The following is a 20,260-nucleotide window of genomic DNA, read 5'->3' on the forward strand; positions in this document are numbered from 1 at the left end:
GTACAGGTGAAAGGAAGCTAAATCCCGACGTAGAGGCCAACGCACGTCCCGACGTAGAGGCCAACGCACGTCCCGACGTAGAGCTGAAAGTAAGCTAAATCCCGACGTAGAGCCCAACGCACGTCCCGACGTAGAGCCCAACGCACGTCCCAACGTAGAGCTGAAAGTTAGCTAAGTACAGACGTAGAGCCCAACGCACGTCCCGACGTAGAGCCCAACGCACGTCCCGACGTAGAGCCCAACGCACGTCCCGACGTAGAGCTGAAAGGAAGCTAAATCCCGACGTAGAGGCCAACGCATATCCCGACGTAGAGCCCAACGCACGTCCCGACGTAGAGCGCAACGCAGGTCCCGACGTAGAGCCCAACGCACATCACGACGTAGAGCTGAAAGTTAGCTAACTACAGACGTAGAGTCCAACGCACGTCCCGATGTAGAGCCCAACGCACGTCCCGACGTAGAGCCCAACGCACGTCCCGACGTAGAGCTGAAAGTAAGCTAAATCCGGACGTAGAGCCCAACGCACGTCCCGACGTAGAGCTGAAAGTAAGCTAAATCGCGACGTAGAGGCCAACGCACGTCCCGACGTACAGGCCAACGCACGTCCTGACGTAGAGCTGAAATTAAGCTAAATCCCGACGTAGAGGCCAACGCACGTCCCGACGTAGAGGCCAGCGCACGTCCCGACGTAGAGCCCAACGCACGTCCCGACGTAGAGCCCAACGCACGTCCCGACGTAGAGCTGAAAGTTAGCTAACTACAGACGAAGAGCCCAACGCGCGTTCCGACGTAGAGCCCAACGCGTGTCCCTACGTAGAGCCCAACGCACGTCCCGACGTAGAGCCCAACGCACGTCCCGACGTAGAGCTGAAAGTAAGCTAAATCCCGACGTAGAGCCCAACGCACGTCCCGACGTAGAGGCCAACGCACGTCCCGACGTAGAGGCCAACGCACGTCCCGACGTAGAGCTGAAAGTAAGCTAAATCCCGACGTAGAGCCCAACGCACGTCCCGACGTAGAGCCCAACGCACGTCCCGACGTAGAGCCCAACGCACGTCCCGACGTAGCGCCCAACGCACGTCCCGACGTAGAGCTGAAAGTTAGCTAAGTCCCGACGTAGAGCCCAACGCACGTCCCGACGTAGAGCCCAACGCACGTCCCGACTTAGAGCTGAAAATAAGCTAAATCCCGACGTAGAGCCCAACGCACGTCCCGACGTAGAGCCCAACGCACGTCCCGACGTAGAGCCCAACGCACGTCCCGACGTAGAGCTGAAAGTTAGCTAACTACAGACGTAGAATCCAACGCACGTCCCGACGTAGAGCCCAACGCACGTCCCGACGTAGACCTGAAAGTAAATCAAATCCCGACGTAGAGCCCAACACACGTCCCGACGTAGAGCTGAAAGTAAGCTAAATCGCGACGTAGAAGCCAACGCACGTCCCGACGTAGAGGCCAACGCACGTCCCGACGTAGAGCTGAAAGTAAGCTAAATCCCGACGTAGAGGCCAACGCACGTCCTGACGTAGAGGCCAACGCACGTCCCGACGTAGAGGCCAACGCACGTCCCGACGTAGAGCTGAAAGTAAGCTAAATCCCGACGTAGAGCCCAACGAACGTCCTGACGTAGAGCCCAACGCACGTCCCGAGGTAGAGCCCAACGCACGTCCCGACGTAGAGCTGAAAGTAAGCTAAATCCCGACGTAGCGCCCCACGCACGTCCCAAAGTAGCGCCCAACGCACGTCCTGACGTAGCGCCCAACGCACGTCCCGACGTAGAGCTGAAAGTAAGCTAAATCCCGACGTAGAGGCCAACGCACGTCCCGACGTAGAGGCCAACGCACGTCCCGACGTAGAGCTGAAAGTAAGCTAAATCCCGATGTAGAGCCCAACGCACGTCCCGACGTAGAACCCAACGCACGTCCCGACGTAGAGCCCAACGCACGTCCCGATGTAGAGCTGAAAATGAGCTAAATCCCGATGTAGAGGCCAACGCACGTCCCGACGTAGAGGCCAACGCACGTCCCGACGTAGAGCCCAACGCACGTCCCGACGTAGCGCCAAACGCACGTCCCGACGTAGAGCTGAAAGTTAGCTAACTACAGACGTAGAGCCCAACGCACGTCCCGACGTAGAGCTGAAAGTAAGCTAAATCCCGATGTAGCGCCCAACGCACGTCCCGAAGTAGCGCTCAACGCACGTCCCGACGTAGCGCCCAACGCACGTCCCGACGTAGAGCTGAAAGTAAGCTAAATCCCGACGTAGAGCCCAACGCACGTCCCGACGCAGAGGCCAACGCACGTCCCGACGTAGAGGCCAACGCACGTCCCGACATAGAGCTGAAAGTAAGCTAAATCCCGACGTAGAGCCCAACGCACGTCCCGACGTAGAGCCCAACGCACGTCCCGACGTAGAGCCCAACGCACGTCCCGACATAGCGCCCAACGCACGTCCCAACGTAGAGCTGAAAGTTAGCTAACTACAGATGTAGAGCCCAACGCACGTCCCGACGTAGAGCTGAAAGTTAGCTAACTACAGACGTAGAGCCCAACGCACGTCCCGACGTAGAGCTCAAAGTTAGCTAACTACAGACGTAGAGCCCAATGCACGTCCCGACGTAGAGCCCAACGCACGTCCCGACGTAGAGTCCAACGCACGTCCCGACGTATATCCCAGCGTACGTCCCGACGTAGAGCCCAACGCACGTCCCGACGTAGACCTGAAAGTAAGCTAAATCCCGAGGTAGACCCCAACGCACGTCCCGATGTAGAGCCCAACGCACGTCCCGACGTAGAGCCCAACGCACATCCCGACGTAGAGCTGAAAGTAAGCTAAATCCCGACGTAGAGCCCAACGCACGTCCCGACGTAGAGCCCAACGCACGTCCCGACGTAGATCTGAAAGTAAGCTAAATCCCGACGTAGAGCCCAACGCACGTCCCGACGTAGAGCCCAACGCACGTCCCGAAGTAGATCCCAACGCACGTCCCGACGTAGAGCTGAAAGTTAGCTAACTACAGACGAAGAGCCCAACGCGCGTCCCGACGTAGAGCTGAAAGTTAGCTAACTACAGACGAAGACCCCAACGCGCGTCCCGACGTAGACCTGAAAGTAAGCTAAATCCCGAGGTAGACCCCAACGCACGTCCCGATGTAGAGCCCAACGCACGTCCCGACGTAGAGCCCAACGCACGTCCCGACGTAGAGCTGAAAGTAAGCTAAATCCCGACGTAGAGCCCAACGCACGTCCCGACGTAGAGCCCAACGCACGTCCCGACGTAGATCTGAAAGTAAGCTAAATTCCGACGTAGAGCCCAACGCACGTCCCGACGTAGAGCCCAACGCACGTCCCGACATAGAGCCCAACGCACGTCCCGACGTAGAGCTGAAAGTTAGCTAACTACAGACGTAGAGCCCAACGCACGTCCCGACGTACAGCCCAACGCACGTCCCGACGTACAGCCCAACGCACTCCCGACGTAGAGCCCAACGCACGTCCCGAAGAAGAGCTGAAATTAAGCTAAATCCTGACGTAGAGCCCAACACACGTCCCGACGTAGAGCTGAAAGTAAGCTAAATCCCGACGTAGAGGCCAACGCTCGTCCCGACGAAGAGCTGAAAGTAAGCTAAATCCCGACGTAGAGCCCAACGCACGTCCCGACGTAGAGCCCAACACACGTCCCGACGTAGAGCCCAACGCACGTCCCGACGTAGCGCCCAACGCACGTCCCGACGTAGAGCTGCAAGTAAGATAAATCCCGACGTAGAGCCCAACGCACGTCCCGACGTAGAGCCCAACGCACGTCCCAACGTAGAGCTGAAAGTAAGCTAAATCCCGACGTAGAGGCCAACGCACGTCCCGACGTAGAGCCCAACGCACGTCCCGACGTAGAGCCCAACGCACGTCCCGACGTAGAGCCCAACGCACGTCCCGACGTAGAGCTGAAAGTTAGCTAACTACAGACATAGAGCCCAACGCACGTCCCGACGTAGAGCCCAATGCACGTCCCGACGTAGAGCCCAACGCACGTCCCGACGTAGAGCTTAAAGTAAGCTAAATCCCGACGTAGAGCCCAACGCACGTCCCGACGTAGAGCTGAAAGTTAGCTAACTACAGACGTAGAGCCCAACGCACGTCCCGACGTAGAGCCCAACGCACGTCCCGACGTAGAGCCCAACGCACGTCCCGACGTAGGGCCCAACGCACGTCCCGACGTAGAGCTGAAAGTAAGCTAAATCCCGACGTAGAGCCCAACACACGTCCCGACGTAGAGCCCAACGCACGTCCCGACGTAGAGCTGAAAGTTAGCTAAATCCCGACGTAGAGCCCAACGCACGTCCCAACGTAGAGCCGAACGCACGTCGCGACGTAGAGCCCAACGCACGTCCCGACGTAGAGCTGAAAGTAAGCTAAATCCCGACGTAGAGCCCAACGCACGTCCCGACGTAGAGCCCAACGCACGTCCCGACGTAGCGCCCAACGCACGTCCCGACGTAGAGCTGAAAGTTAGCTAACTACAGACGTAGCGCCCAACGCACGTCCCGAAGTAGCGCCCAACGCACGTCCCGACGTAGCGCCCAACGCACGTCCCGATGTAGAGCTGAAAGTAAGCTAAATCCCGACGTAGAGGCCAACGCACGTCCCGACGTAGAGCCCAACGCACGTCCCGACTTAGAGGCCAACGCACGTCCCGACGTAGAGCTGAAAGTTAGCTAACTACAGACGTAGAGCCCAACGCACGTCCCGACGTAGAGCTGAAATTAGCTAACTACAGACGTAGAGCCCAACGCACGTCCCGACGTAGAGCTGAAAGTTAGCTAACTACAGATGTAGAGCCCAACGCACGTCCCGACGTAGAGCCCAACGCACGTCCCGACGTAGAGCCCAACGCACGTCCCGACGTAGAGCTGAAAGTAAGCTAAATCCCGACGTAGAGGCTAACGCACGTCCCAACATAGAGCTGAAAGTAAGCTAAATCCCGACGTAGAGCCCTACGCACATCCCGACGTCGAGATGAAAGTAAGCTAAATCCCGACGTAGAGGCCAACGCACGTCCCGACGTAGAGGCCAACGCGCGTCCCGACGTAGAGGCCAACGCGCGTCCCGACGTAGAGCTGAAAGTAAGCTAAATCCCGACGTAGAGCCCAACGCACGTCCCGACGTAGAGCCCAACGCGCGTCCCGACGTAGAGCCCAACGCGCGTCACGACGTGGAGCTGAATGTAAGCTAAATCCGGACGTAGAGCCCAACGCACGTCGCGACGTAGAGCCCAACGCACGTCCCGACGTAGAGCTGAAAGTAAGCTAAATCCCGACGTAGAGCCCAACGCACGTCCCGACGTAGTGCCCAACGCACGTCCCGACGTAGAGCCCAACGCACGTCCCGACGTAGAGCTGAAAGTTAGCTAACTACAGATGAAGAGCCCAACGCACGTCCCGACGTAGAGCTGAAAGTTAGCTAACTACAGACGTACAGCCCAACGCGCGTCCCGACGTAGAGCCCAACGCACGTCCCGACGTAGAGCCCAACGCACGTCCCGACGTAGAGCTGAAAGTTGGCTAACTACAGACGTAGAGCCCAACGCACGTCCCGACGTAGAGCCCAACGCACGTCCCGATGTAGAGCTGAAGGTTAGCTAACTACAGACGTAGAGCCCAACGCACGTCCCGACGTAGAGCCCAACGCACGTCCCGACGTAGAGCCCAACGCACGTCCCAACGTAGAGCCCAACGCACGTCCCGACGTAGAGCTGAAAGTAAGCTAAATCCCAACGTAGAGCCCAACGCACGTCCCGACGTAGAGCTGAAAGTAAGCTAAATCCCGACGTAGAGTCAAACGCACGTACCGACGTAGAGGCCAACGCACGTCCCGACGTAGAGCTGAAAGTAAGCTAAATCCCGACGTAGAGGCCAACGCACGTCCCGACGTAGAGGCCAACGCACGTCCCGACGTAGAGGCCAACGCACGTCCCGACGTAGAGCCCAACGCACGTCCCGACGTAGCGCCCAACGCACGTCCCGACGTAGAGCTGAAAGTTAGCTAACTACAGACGTAGAGCCGAACGCACGTCCCGACGTAGAGCTGAAAGTTAGCTAACTATAGACGTAGAGCCCAACGCACGTCCCGACGTAGAGCCCAACGCACGTCCCGACGTAGAGCCCAACGCGCGTCCCGACGTAGAGCCCAACGCGCGTCCCGACGTGGAGCTGAATGTAAGCTAAATCCGGACGTAGAGGCCAACGCACGTCCCGACGTAGAGCCCAACGCACGTCCCGACGTAGAGCTGAAAGTAAGCTAAATCCCAACGTAGAGCCCAACGCACATCCCGACGTAGAGCTGAAAGTAAGCTAAATCCCGACGTAGAGTCAAACGCACGTACCGACGTAGAGGCCAACGCACGTCCCGACGTAGAGCTGAAAGTAAGCTAAATCCCGACGTAGAGGCCAACGCACGTCCCGACGTAGAGGCCAACGCACGTCCCGACGTAGAGGCCAACGCACGTCCCGACGTAGAGCCCAACGCACGTCCCGACGTAGCGCCCAACGCACGTCCCGACGTAGAGCTGAATGTTAGCTAACTACAGACGTAGAGCCGAACGCACGTCCCGACGTAGAGCTGAAAGTTAGCTAACTATAGACGTAGAGCCCAACGCACGTCCCGACGTAGAGCCCAACGCACGTCCCGACGTAGAGCCCAACGCGCGTCCCGACGTAGAGCCCAACGCGCGTCCCGACGTGGAGCTGAATGTAAGCTAAATCCGGACGTAGAGGCCAACGCACGTCCCGACGTAGAGCCCAACGCACGTCCCGACGTAGAGCCCAACGCACGTCCTGACGTAGAGCTGAAAGTAAGCTAAATCCCGACGTAGAGCCCAACGCACGTCCCGACGTAGAGCCCAACGCACGTCCCGACGTAGAGCTGAAAGTTAGCTAACTACAGACGTACAGCCCAACGCGCGTCCCGACGTAGAGCCCAACGCACGTCCCGACGTAGAGCCCAACGCACGTCCCGATGTAGAGCTGAAGGTTAGATAACTACAGACGTAGAGCCCAACGCACGTCCCGACGTAGAGCCCAACGCACGTCCCGACGTAGAGCTGAAAGTAAGGTAAATCCCAACGTAGAGCCCAACGCATGTCCCGACGTAGAGCTGCAAGTAAGCTAAATCCCGACGTAGAGGCCAACGCACGTCCCGACGTAGAGGCCAACGCGCGTCCCGACGTAGAGGCCAACGCGCGTCCCGACGTAGAGCTGAAAGTAAGCTAAATCCCGACGTAGAGGCCAACGCACGTCCCGACGTAGAGCCCAACGCACGTCCCGACGTAGAGCCCAACGCACGTCCCGACGTAGCGCCCAACGCACGTCCCGACGTAGAGCTGAAAGTTAGCTAACTACAGACGTAGAGCCCAACGCACGTCCCGACATAGAGCCCAACGCGCGTCCCGTCGTAGAGCCCAACGCGCGTCCCGACGTGGAGCTGAAAGTAAGCTAAATCCCGACGTAGCGCCCAACGCACGTCCCGATGTAGAGCTGAAAGTTAGCTAACTACAGACGTAGAGCCCAACGCACGTCCCGACGTAGAGCCCAACGCGCGTCCCGACGTAGAGCCCAACGCGCGTCCCGACGTGGAGCTGAAAGTAAGCTAAATCCCGACGTAGAGGCCAACGCACGTCCCGACGTAGAGCCCAACGCACGTCACAACGTAGAGCCCAACGCACGTCCCGACGTAGAGCCCAACGCACGTCCCGACGTAGAGCTGAAAGTTAGCTAACTACAGACGAAGAGCCCAACGCGCGTCCCGACGTAGAGCTGAAAGTTAGCTAACTACAGACGTACAGCCCAACGCGCGTCCCCACGTAGAGCCCAACGCACATCCCGACGTAGAGCCCAACGCACGTCCCGACGTAGAGCCCAACGCACGTCCCGACGTAGAGCCCAACGCACGTCCCGACGTAGAGCTGAAAGTAAGCTAAATCCCGACGTAGAGGCCAACGCACGTCCCGCCGTAGAGGCCAACGCACGTCCCAACGTAGAGCCCAACGCTCGTCCCGACGTAGAGCCCAACGCACGTCCCGAAGTAGATGACAACGCACGTCCCGACGTACAGCCCAAAGCACATCCCGACGTAGAGCTGAAAGTAAGCTAAATCCCGACGTAGAGCCCAACACACGTCTCGACGTAGAGCCCAACGCACGTCCCGACGTAGCGCCCAACGCACGTCCCGACGTAGAGCTGAAAGTTAGCTAACTACAGACGTAGAGCCCAACGCACGTCCCGACGTAGAGCTGAAAGTTAGCTAACTACAGACGTAGAGCCCAACGCACGTCCCGACGTAGAGCTGAAAGTTAGCTAACTACAGACGTAGAGCCCAATGCACGTCCCGACGTAGAGCCCAACGCACGTCCCGACGTAGAGCCCAACGCACGTCCCGACGTAGAGCCCAACGCACGTCCCGACGTAGAGCTGAATGTAAGCTAAATCCCTACGTAGAGGCCAACGCACGTCCCGACGTAGAGCTGAAAGTAAGCTAAATCCCGACGTAGAGGTCAACGCACGTCCCGACGTAGAGCTGAAAGTAAGCTAAATCCCAACGTAGAGCCCAACGCACGTCCCGACGTAGAGCCCAACGCACGTCCCGACGTAGAGCCCAACGCACGTCCCGACGTAGAGCTAAAAGTTGGCTAACTACAGACGTGGAGCCCAACGCACGTCCCGACTTAGAGCCCAACGCACGTCCAGACGTAGAGCCCAACGCACGTCCCGATGTAGAGCTGAAGGTTAGCTAACTACAGACGTAGTGGCCAACGCACCTCCCGACGTAGAGCCCAACGCACGTCCCGACGTAGAGCCCAACGCACGTCCCGACGTAGAGCTAAAAGTTGGCTAACTACAGACGTGGAGCCCAACGCACGTCCCGAATTAGAGCCCAACGCACGTCCAGACGTAGAGCCCAACGCACGTCCCGATGTAGAGCTGAAGGTTAGCTAACTACAGACGTAGTGGCCAACGCACGTCCCGACGTAGAGCCCAACGCACGTCCCGACGTAGAGCCCAACGCACGTCCCGACGTACCGCCCAACGCACGTCCCGACGTAGAGCTGAAAGTTACCTAACTACAGACGTAGAGCCGAACGCACGTCCCGACGTAGAGCTGAAAGTTAGCTAACTACAGACGTAGAGCCCAACGCACGTCCCGACGTAGAGCCCAACGCACGTCCCGACGTAGAGCCCAACGCACGTCCCGACGTAGAGCCCAACACGCGTCCCGACGTGGAGCTCAATGTAAGCTAAATCCGGACGTAGAGGCCAACGCACGTCCCGACGTAGAGCCCAACGCACGTCCCGACGTAGAGCCCAACGCACGTCCCGACGTAGCGCCCAACGCACGTCCCGACGTAGAGCTGAAAGTTAGCTAACTACAGACGTAGAGCCGAACGCACGTCCCGACGTAGAGCTGAAAGTTAGCTAACTACAGACGTAGAGCCCAACGCACGTCCCGACGTAGAGCCCAACGCACGTCCCGACGTAGAGCCCAACGCGCGTCCCGACTTAGAGCCCAACGCGCGTCACGACGTGGAGCTGAATGTAAGCTAAATCCGGACGTAGAGCCCAACGCACGTCGCGACGTAGAGCCCAACGCACGTCCCGACGTAGAGCTGAAAGTAAGCTAAATCCCGACGTAGAGCCCAACGCACGTCCCGACGTAGTGCCCAACGCACGTCCCGACGTAGAGCCCAACGCACGTCCCGACGTAGAGCTGAAAGTTAGCTAACTACAGACGAAGAGCCCAACGCACGTCCCGACGTAGAGCTGAAAGTTAGCTAACTACAGACGTACAGCCCAACGCGCGTCCCGACGTAGAGCCCAACGCACGTCCCGACGTAGAGCCCAACGCACGTCCCGACGTAGAGCTGAAAGTTGGCTAACTACAGACGTAGAGCCCAACGCACGTCCCGACGTAGAGCCCAACGCACGTCCCGATGTAGAGCTGAAGGTTAGCTAACTACAGACGTAGAGCCCAACGCACGTCCCGACGTAGAGCCCAACGCACGTCCCGACGTAGAGCCCAACGCACGTCCCAACGTAGAGCCCAACGCACGTCCCGACGTAGAGCTGAAAGTAAGCTAAATCCCAACGTAGAGCCCAACGCACGTCCCGACGTAGAGCTGAAAGTAAGCTAAATCCCGACGTAGAGTCAAACGCACGTACCGACGTAGAGGCCAACGCACGTCCCGACGTAGAGCTGAAAGTAAGCTAAATCCCGACGTAGAGGCCAACGCACGTCCCGACGTAGAGGCCAACGCACGTCCCGACGTAGAGGCCAACGCACGTCCCGACGTAGAGCCCAACGCACGTCCCGACGTAGCGCCCAACGCACGTCCCGACGTAGAGCTGAAAGTTAGCTAACTACAGACGTAGAGCCGAACGCACGTCCCGACGTAGAGCTGAAAGTTAGCTAACTATAGACGTAGAGCCCAACGCACGTCCCGACGTAGAGCCCAACGCACGTCCCGACGTAGAGCCCAACGCGCGTCCCGACGTAGAGCCCAACGCGCGTCCCGACGTGGAGCTGAATGTAAGCTAAATCCGGACGTAGAGGCCAACGCACGTCCCGACGTAGAGCCCAACGCACGTCCCGACGTAGAGCTGAAAGTAAGCTAAATCCCAACGTAGAGCCCAACGCACATCCCGACGTAGAGCTGAAAGTAAGCTAAATCCCGACGTAGAGTCAAACGCACGTACCGACGTAGAGGCCAACGCACGTCCCGACGTAGAGCTGAAAGTAAGCTAAATCCCGACGTAGAGGCCAACGCACGTCCCGACGTAGAGGCCAACGCACGTCCCGACGTAGAGGCCAACGCACGTCCCGACGTAGAGCCCAACGCACGTCCCGACGTAGCACCCAACGCACGTCCCGACGTAGAGCTGAATGTTAGCTAACTACAGACGTAGAGCCGAACGCACGTCCCGACGTAGAGCTGAAAGTTAGCTAACTATAGACGTAGAGCCCAACGCACGTCCCGACGTAGAGCCCAACGCACGTCCCGACGTAGAGCCCAACGCGCGTCCCGACGTAGAGCCCAACGCGCGTCCCGACGTGGAGCTGAATGTAAGCTAAATCCGGACGTAGAGGCCAACGCACGTCCCGACGTAGAGCCCAACGCACGTCCCGACGTAGAGCCCAACGCACGTCCTGACGTAGAGCTGAAAGTAAGCTAAATCCCGACGTAGAGCCCAACGCACGTCCCGACGTAGAGCCCAACGCACGTCCCGACGTAGAGCTGAAAGTTAGCTAACTACAGACGTACAGCCCAACGCGCGTCCCGACGTAGAGCCCAACGCACGTCCCGACGTAGAGCCCAACGCACGTCCCGATGTAGAGCTGAAGGTTAGATAACTACAGACGTAGAGCCCAACGCACGTCCCGACGTAGAGCCCAACGCACGTCCCGACGTAGAGCTGAAAGTAAGGTAAATCCCAACGTAGAGCCCAACGCATGTCCCGACGTAGAGCTGCAAGTAAGCTAAATCCCGACGTAGAGGCCAACGCACGTCCCGACGTAGAGGCCAACGCGCGTCCCGACGTAGAGGCCAACGCGCGTCCCGACGTAGAGCTGAAAGTAAGCTAAATCCCGACGTAGAGGCCAACGCACGTCCCGACGTAGAGCCCAACGCACGTCCCGACGTAGAGCCCAACGCACGTCCCGACGTAGAGCCCAACGCACGTCCCGACGTAGCGCCCAACGCACGTCCCGACGTAGAGCTGAAAGTTAGCTAACTACAGACGTAGAGCCCAACGCACGTCCCGACATAGAGCCCAACGCGCGTCCCGTCGTAGAGCCCAACGCGCGTCCCGACGTGGAGCTGAAAGTAAGCTAAATCCCGACGTAGCGCCCAACGCACGTCCCGATGTAGAGCTGAAAGTTAGCTAACTACAGACGTAGAGCCCAACGCACGTCCCGACGTAGAGCCCAACGCGCGTCCCGACGTAGAGCCCAACGCGCGTCCCGACGTGGAGCTGAAAGTAAGCTAAATCCCGACGTAGAGGCCAACGCACGTCCCGACGTAGAGCCCAACGCACGTCACAACGTAGAGCCCAACGCACGTCCCGACGTAGAGCCCAACGCACGTCCCGACGTAGAGCTGAAAGTTAGCTAACTACAGACGAAGAGCCCAACGCGCGTCCCGACGTAGAGCTGAAAGTTAGCTAACTACAGACGTACAGCCCAACGCGCGTCCCCACGTAGAGCCCAACGCACATCCCGACGTAGAGCCCAACGCACGTCCCGACGTAGAGCCCAACGCACGTCCCGACGTAGAGCCCAACGCACGTCCCGACGTAGAGCTGAAAGTAAGCTAAATCCCGACGTAGAGGCCAACGCACGTCCCGCCGTAGAGGCCAACGCACGTCCCAACGTAGAGCCCAACGCTCGTCCCGACGTAGAGCCCAACGCACGTCCCGAAGTAGATGACAACGCACGTCCCGACGTACAGCCCAAAGCACATCCCGACGTAGAGCTGAAAGTAAGCTAAATCCCGACGTAGAGCCCAACACACGTCTCGACGTAGAGCCCAACGCACGTCCCGACGTAGCGCCCAACGCACGTCCCGACGTAGAGCTGAAAGTTAGCTAACTACAGACGTAGAGCCCAATGCACGTCCCGACGTAGAGCCCAACGCACGTCCCGACGTAGAGCCCAACGCACGTCCCGACGTAGAGCCCAACGCACGTCCCGACGTAGAGCTGAATGTAAGCTAAATCCCTACGTAGAGGCCAACGCACGTCCCGACGTAGAGCTGAAAGTAAGCTAAATCCCGACGTAGAGGTCAACGCACGTCCCGACGTAGAGCTGAAAGTAAGCTAAATCCCAACGTAGAGCCCAACGCACGTCCCGACGTAGAGCCCAACGCACGTCCCGACGTAGAGCCCAACGCACGTCCCGACGTAGAGCTAAAAGTTGGCTAACTACAGACGTGGAGCCCAACGCACGTCCCGACTTAGAGCCCAACGCACGTCCAGACGTAGAGCCCAACGCACGTCCCGATGTAGAGCTGAAGGTTAGCTAACTACAGACGTAGTGGCCAACGCACGTCCCGACGTAGAGCCCAACGCACGTCCCGACGTACAGCCCAACGCACGTCCCGACGTAGAGCTAAAAGTTGGCTAACTACAGACGTGGAGCCCAACGCACGTCCCGAATTAGAGCCCAACGCACGTCCAGACGTAGAGCCCAACGCACGTCCCGATGTAGAGCTGAAGGTTAGCTAACTACAGACGTAGTGGCCAACGCACGTCCCGACGTAGAGCCCAACGCACGTCCCGACGTAGAGCCCAACGCACGTCCCGACGTACCGCCCAACGCACGTCCCGACGTAGAGCTGAAAGTTACCTAACTACAGACGTAGAGCCGAACGCACGTCCCGACGTAGAGCTGAAAGTTAGCTAACTACAGACGTAGAGCCCAACGCACGTCCCGACGTAGAGCCCAACGCACGTCCCGACGTAGAGCCCAACGCACGTCCCGACGTAGAGCCCAACACGCGTCCCGACGTGGAGCTCAATGTAAGCTAAATCCGGACGTAGAGGCCAACGCACGTCCCGACGTAGAGCCCAACGCACGTCCCGACGTAGAGCCCAACGCACGTCCCGACGTAGCGCCCAACGCACGTCCCGACGTAGAGCTGAAAGTTAGCTAACTACAGACGTAGAGTCGAACGCACGTCCCGACGTAGAGCTGAAAGTTAGCTAACTACAGACGTAGAGCCCAACGCACGTCCCGACGTAGAGCCCAACGCACGTCCCGACGTAGAGCCCAACGCGCGTCCCGACTTAGAGCCCAACGCGCGTCACGACGTGGAGCTGAATGTAAGCTAAATCCGGACGTAGAGCCCAACGCACGTCGCGACGTAGAGCCCAACGCACGTCCCGACGTAGAGCTGAAAGTAAGCTAAATCCCGACGTAGAGCCCAACGCACGTCCCGACGTAGAGGCCAACGCACGTCCCGACGTAGAGCCCAAAGCACGTCCCGACGTAGAGCTGAAAGTAAGCTAAATCCCGACGTAGAGCCCAACGCACGTCCCAACGTAGAGCCCAACGCACGTCCCAACGTAGAGCCCAACGCACGTCCCGACGTAGCGCCCAACGCACGTCCCGACGTAGCGCCCAACGCACGTCCCGACGTAGAGCTGAAAGTTAGCTAACTACAGACGTAGAGCACAACGCACGTCCCGACGTAGAGCTGAAAGTTAGCTAACTACAGACGTAGAGCCCAATGCACGTCCCGACGTACAGCTGAAAGCTAGCTAACTACAGACGTAGAGCTCAACACACGTCCCGACGTAGATCCCAACGCACGTCCCGACGTAGAGCCCAACGCACGTCCCGACGTAGAGCTGAAAGTAAGCTAAATCCCGACGTAGAGGCCAACGCACGTCCCGACGTAGAGCTGAAAGTAAGCTAAAGCCCGACGTAGAGCCCAACGCACGTCCCGACGTAGAGCCCAACGCACGTCCCGACGTAGAGCTGAAAGTAAGCTAAATCCCGACGTAGAGCCCAAGGCACGTCCCGACGTAGAGCCCAACGCACGTCCCGACGTAGAGCCCAACGCACGTCCCGACGTAGAGCTGAAAGTAAGCTAAATCCCGACGTAGAGCCCAACGCACGTCCCGACGTAGAGCCCAACGCACGTCCCGACGTAGAGCCCAACGCACGTCCCGACGTAGAGCTGAAAGTTAGCTAACTACAGACGAAGAGCCCAACGCGCGTCCCGACGTAGAGCTGAAAGTTAGCTAACTACAGACGTAGAGCCCAATGCGCGTCCCGACGTAGAGCCCAACGCGTGTCCCGACCTAGAGCCCAACGCACGTCCCGACGTAGAGGCCAACGCACGTCCCGACGTAGAGCTGAAAGTAAGCTAAATCCCGACGTAGCGCCCAACGCACGTCCCGACGTAGAGGCCAACGCACGTCCCGACGTAGAGCTGAAAGTAAGCTTAATCCCGACGTAGAGCCCAACGCACGTCCCGACGTAGAGCCCAACGCACGTCCCGACGTAGAGCAGAAAGTTAGCTAACTACAGACGTAGAGCCCAACGCACGTCCCGACGTAGAACCCAACGCACGTCCCGACGTAGAACCCAACGCACGTCCCGACGTAGAGCCCAACGCACGTCCCGACGTAGAGCCCAACGCACGTCCCGACGTTGAGCTGAAAGTAAGCTAAATGCCGACGTAGAGGCCGACGCACGTCCCGACGTAGAGCTGAAAGTAAGCTAAATCCCGACGTAGAGCCCAACGCACGTCCCGACGTAGAGCCCAACGCGCGTCCCGACGTAGAGCTGAAAGTTAGCTAACTACAGACGTAGAGCCCAACGCGCGTCCCGACGTAGAGCTAAAAGTTAGATAACTACAGACGTAGAGCCCAACGCGCGTCCCGACGTAGAGCCCAACACGCGTCCCGACGTAGAGCCCAACGCACGTCCCGACGTAGTGCCCAACGCACGTCCCGACGTGGAACTGAAAGTAAGCTAAATACCGACGTAGAGCCCAACGGACGTCCCGACGTAGAGCCCAGCGCACGTCCCGACGTAGTGCCCGACGCACGTCCCGACGTAGAGCTGAAAGTAAGCTAAATCCCGACATAGAGCCCAACGCACGTCCCGACGTAGAGCCCAACGCACGTCCCGACGTAGAGCCCAACGCACGTCCCGACGTGGAGCCCAACTCACGTCCCGACGTAGAGCCCAACGCACGTCCCGACGTAGAGCTGAAAGTTAGCTAACTACAGACGTAGAGGCCAACGCACGTCCCGACGTAGAGCCCAACGCACGTCCCGACGTAGAGCTGAAAGTAAGCTAAATCCCGACGTAGAGGCCAACACACGTTCCGACGTAGAGCCCAACGCACGTCCCGACGTAGATCTGAAAGTTAGCTAACTACAGACGTAGAGCCCAACGCACGTCCCGACGTAGAGCAGAAAGTTAGCTAACTACAGACGTAGAGCCCAACGCACGTCCCGACGTAGAGCCCAACGCACGTCCCGACATAGAGCTGAAAGTAAGCTAAATGCTGACGTAGAGGCCAACGCACGTCCCGAGATGGAGCTGAAAGTAAGCTAAATCCCGATGTAGAGCCCAACGCACGTCCCGACGTAGAGCCCAACGCACGTCCCGACGTAGAGCTGAAAGTAAGCTAAATCCCGACGTAGAGCCCAACGCACGTCCCGACGTAGAGCTGAAAGTTAGCTAACTAAAGACGTAGAGCCCAACGCGCGTCCCGACGTAGAGCTAAATGTTAGCTAACTACAGACGTAGAGCCCAACGCGCGTCCCGACGTAGAGCCCAACACGCGTCCCGACGTAGAGCCCAACGCGCGTCCCGACGTAGAGCCCAACGCACGTCCCGACGTAGTGCCCAACGCACGTCCCGACGTGTAACTGAAAGTAAGCTAAATCCCGACGTAGAGCCCAACGCACGTCCCGACGTAGAGCCCAACGCACGTCCCGACGTAGAGCCCAGCGCACGTCCCGACGTAGTGCCCGACGCACGTCCCGACGTAGCGCCCAACGCACGTCCCGACGTAGAGCTGAAAGTTAGCTAACTACAGACGTAGAGCCCAACGCACGTCCCGACGTAGAGCCCAACGCACGTCCCGACGTAGAGCTGAAAGTAAGCTAAATCCCAACGTAGAGCCCAATGCACGTCCCGACGTAGAGCCCAACGCACGTCCCGACGTAGCGCCCAACGCACGTCCCGACGTAGAGCTGAAAGTTAGCTAACTACAGACGTAGAGCCCAACGCACGTCCCGACGTAGAGCTGAAAGTTAGCTAACTACAGACGCAGAGCCCAACGCACGTCCCGACGTAGAGCTGAAAGTTAGCTAACTACAGACGTAGAACCCAACGCACGTCCCGACGTAGAGCCCAACGTACGTCCCGACGTAGAGCTCAAAGTAAGCTAAATCCCAACGTAGAGCCCAACGCACATCCCGACGTAGAGCCCAACGCACGTCCCGACGTAGAGCCCAACGCACGTCCCGACGTAGACCTGAAAGTAAGCTAAATCCCGACGTAGAGCCCAACGCACGTACCGACGTAGAGCCCAACGCACGTCCCGACGTAGAGCCCAACGCACGTCCCGACGTAGAGCTGAAAGTAAGCTAAATCCCGACGTAGAGCCCAACGCACGTCCCGACGTAGAGCCCAACGCACGTCCCGACATAGAGCCCAACGCACGTCCCGACGTAGAGCTGAAAGTTGGCTAACTACAGACGTAGAGCCCAACGCACGTCCCGACGTAGAGCCCAACGCACGTCCCGACGTAGAGCTGAAAGTTAGCTAACTACAGACGAAGAGCCCAACGCGCGTCCCGACGTAGAGCTGAAAGTTAGCTAACTACAGACGTAGAGCCCAACGCGCGTCCCGACGTAGAGCCCAATGCGTGTCCCGACGTAGAGCCCAACACACGTCCCGACGTAGAGCTGAAAGTTAGCTAACTACAGACGTAGAGCCCAACGCGCGTCCCGACGTAGAGCTAAAAGTTAGCTAATTACAGACGTAGAGCCCAACGCGCGTACCGACGTAGAGCCCAACACGCGTCCCGACGTAGAGCCCAACACGCGTCCCGACGTAGAGCCCAACGCACGTCCCGACATAGACCTGAAAGTAAGCTAAATCCCGATGTAGAGCCCAACGCACGTCCCGACGTAGAGCCCAACGCACGTCCCGACGTAGAGCCCAACGCACGTCCCGACGTAGAGCTGAAAGTAAGCTAAATCCCGAGGTAGAGCCCAACGCACGTCCCGACGTAGAGCCCAACGCACGTCCCGACGTAGAGCCCAACGGACGTCCCGACGTAGAACCCAACGCACGTCCCGACGTAGAGCCCAACGCATGACCCGACGTAGAGCTGAAAGTAAGCTAAATCCCGACGTAGAGCCCAACGCACGTCCCGACGTAGAGCTGAAAGTTAGCTAACTACAGACGTAGAGCCCAACGCGCGTCCCGACGTAGAGCTAAAAGTTAGCTAACTACAGACGTAGAGCCCAACGCTCGTCCCGACGTAGAGCCCAACACGCGTCCCGACGTAGAGCCCAACGCGCGTCCCGACGTAGAGCCCAACGCGCGTCCCGACGTAGAGCCCAACGCACGTCCCGACATAGACCTGAAAGTAAGCTAAATCCCGATGTAGAGCCCAACGCACGTCCCGACGTAGAGCCCAACGCACGTCCCGACGTAGAGCTGAAAGTAAGCTAAATCCCGACGTAGAGCCCAACGCACGTCCCGACGTAGAGCCCAACGCACGTCCCGACGTAGAGCCCAACGCACGTCCCGACGTAGAGCTGAAAGTAAGCTAAATCCCGACGTAGAGCCCAACGCACGTCCCGACGTAGAGCCCAACGCACGTCCCGACGTAGAGCTGAAAGTTAGCTAACTACAGACGTAGAGCCCAACGCGCGTCCCGACGTAGAGCCCAACGCGTGTCCCAACGTAGAGCCAAACGCACGTCCCGATATAGAGGCCAACGCACGTCCCGATGTAGAGCTGAAAGTAAGCTAAATACCGACGTAGAGGCCAACGCACGTCCCGACGTAGAGGCCAACGCACGTCCCGACGTAGCGCCCAACGCACGTCCCGACGTAGAGGCCAACGCACGTCCCGACGTAGAGCTGAAAGTAAGCTAAATCCCGACGTAGAGCCCAACGCACGTCCCGACGTAGAGCCCAACGCACGTCCCGACGTAGAGCTGAAAGTTAGCTAACTACAGACGTAGAGCCCAACGCACGTCCCGACGCAGAGCAGAAGGTTAGCTAACTACAGACGTAGAGCCCAACGCACGTCCCGACGTAGAGCCCAACGCACGTCCCGACGTAGAGCCCAACGCACGTCCCGACGTAGAGCTGAAAGTAAGCTAAATCCCAACGTAGAGCCCAACGCACGTCCCGACGTAGAGCCCAACGCACGTCCCGACGTAGAGCCCAACGCACGTCCCGACGTAGAGCCCAACGCACGTCCCGACGTAGAGCTGAAAGTAAGCTAAATCCCGAGGTAGAGCCCAACGCACGTCCCGACGTAGAGCCCAACGCACGTCCCGACGTAGAGCCCAACGCACGTCCCGACGTACAGCTGAAAATTAGCTAACTACAGACGTAGAGCCCAACGCGCGTCCCGACGTAGAGCCCAACGCGTGTCCCGACGTAGAGCCCAACGCACGTCCCGATGTAGAGGCCAACGCACGTCCCGACGTAGAGCTGAAAGTAAGCTAAATACCGACGTAGAGGCCAACGCACGTCCCGACGTAGAGGCCAACGCACGTCCCGACGTAGCGCCCAACGCACGTCCCGACGTAGAGGCCAACGCACGTCCCGACGTAGAGCTGAAAGTAAGGTAAATCCCTACGTAGAGCCCAACGCACGTCCCGACGTAGAGCCCAACGCACGTCCCGACGTAGAGCTGAAAGTTAGCTAACTACAGACGTAGAGCCCAATGCACGTCCCGACGTAGAGCCCAACGCACGTCCCAACGTAGAGCTGAAAGTTAGCTAACTACAGACGTAGAGCCCAACGCACGTCCCGACGTAGAGCAGAAAGTTAGCTAACTACAGACGTAGAGCCCAACGCACGTCCCGACGTAGAGCCCAACGCACGTCCCGACGTAGAGCCCAACGCACGTCCCGACGTAGAGCTGAAAGTAAGCTAAATGCCGACATAGAGGCCAACGCACGTCCCGAGGTAGAGCTGAAAGTAAGCTAAATCCCGATGTAGAGCCCAACGCACGTCCCGACGTAGAGGCCAACGCACGTCCCGACGTAGAGCTGAAAGTAAGCTAAATCCCGACGTAGAGCCCAACGCACGTCCCGACGTAGAGCTGAAAGTTAGCTAACTACAGACGTAGAGCCCAACGCGCGTCCCGACGTAGAGCTAAATGTTAGCTAACTACAGACGTAGAGCCCAACGCGCGTCCCGACGTAGAGCCCAACACGCGTCCCGACGTAGAGCCCAACGCGCGTCCCGACGTAGAGCCCAACGCACGTCCCGACGTAGTGCCCAACGCACGTCCCGACGTGGAACTGAAAGTAAGCTAAAGCCCGACGTAGAGCCCAACGCACGTCCCGACGTAGAGCCCAACGCACGTCCCGACGTAGAGCCCAGCGCACGTCCCGACGTAGTGCCCGACGCACGTCCCGACGTAGCGCCCAACGCACGTCCTGACGTAGAGCTGAAAGTTAGCTAACTACAGACGTAGAGCCCAACGCACGTCCCGAC

Source organism: Leptosomus discolor, chromosome 16 (genome assembly GCF_034619465.1).
Source record: "Leptosomus discolor isolate bLepDis1 chromosome 16, bLepDis1.hap2, whole genome shotgun sequence".
Classification (NCBI taxonomy): domain Eukaryota; kingdom Metazoa; phylum Chordata; class Aves; order Leptosomiformes; family Leptosomidae; genus Leptosomus; species Leptosomus discolor.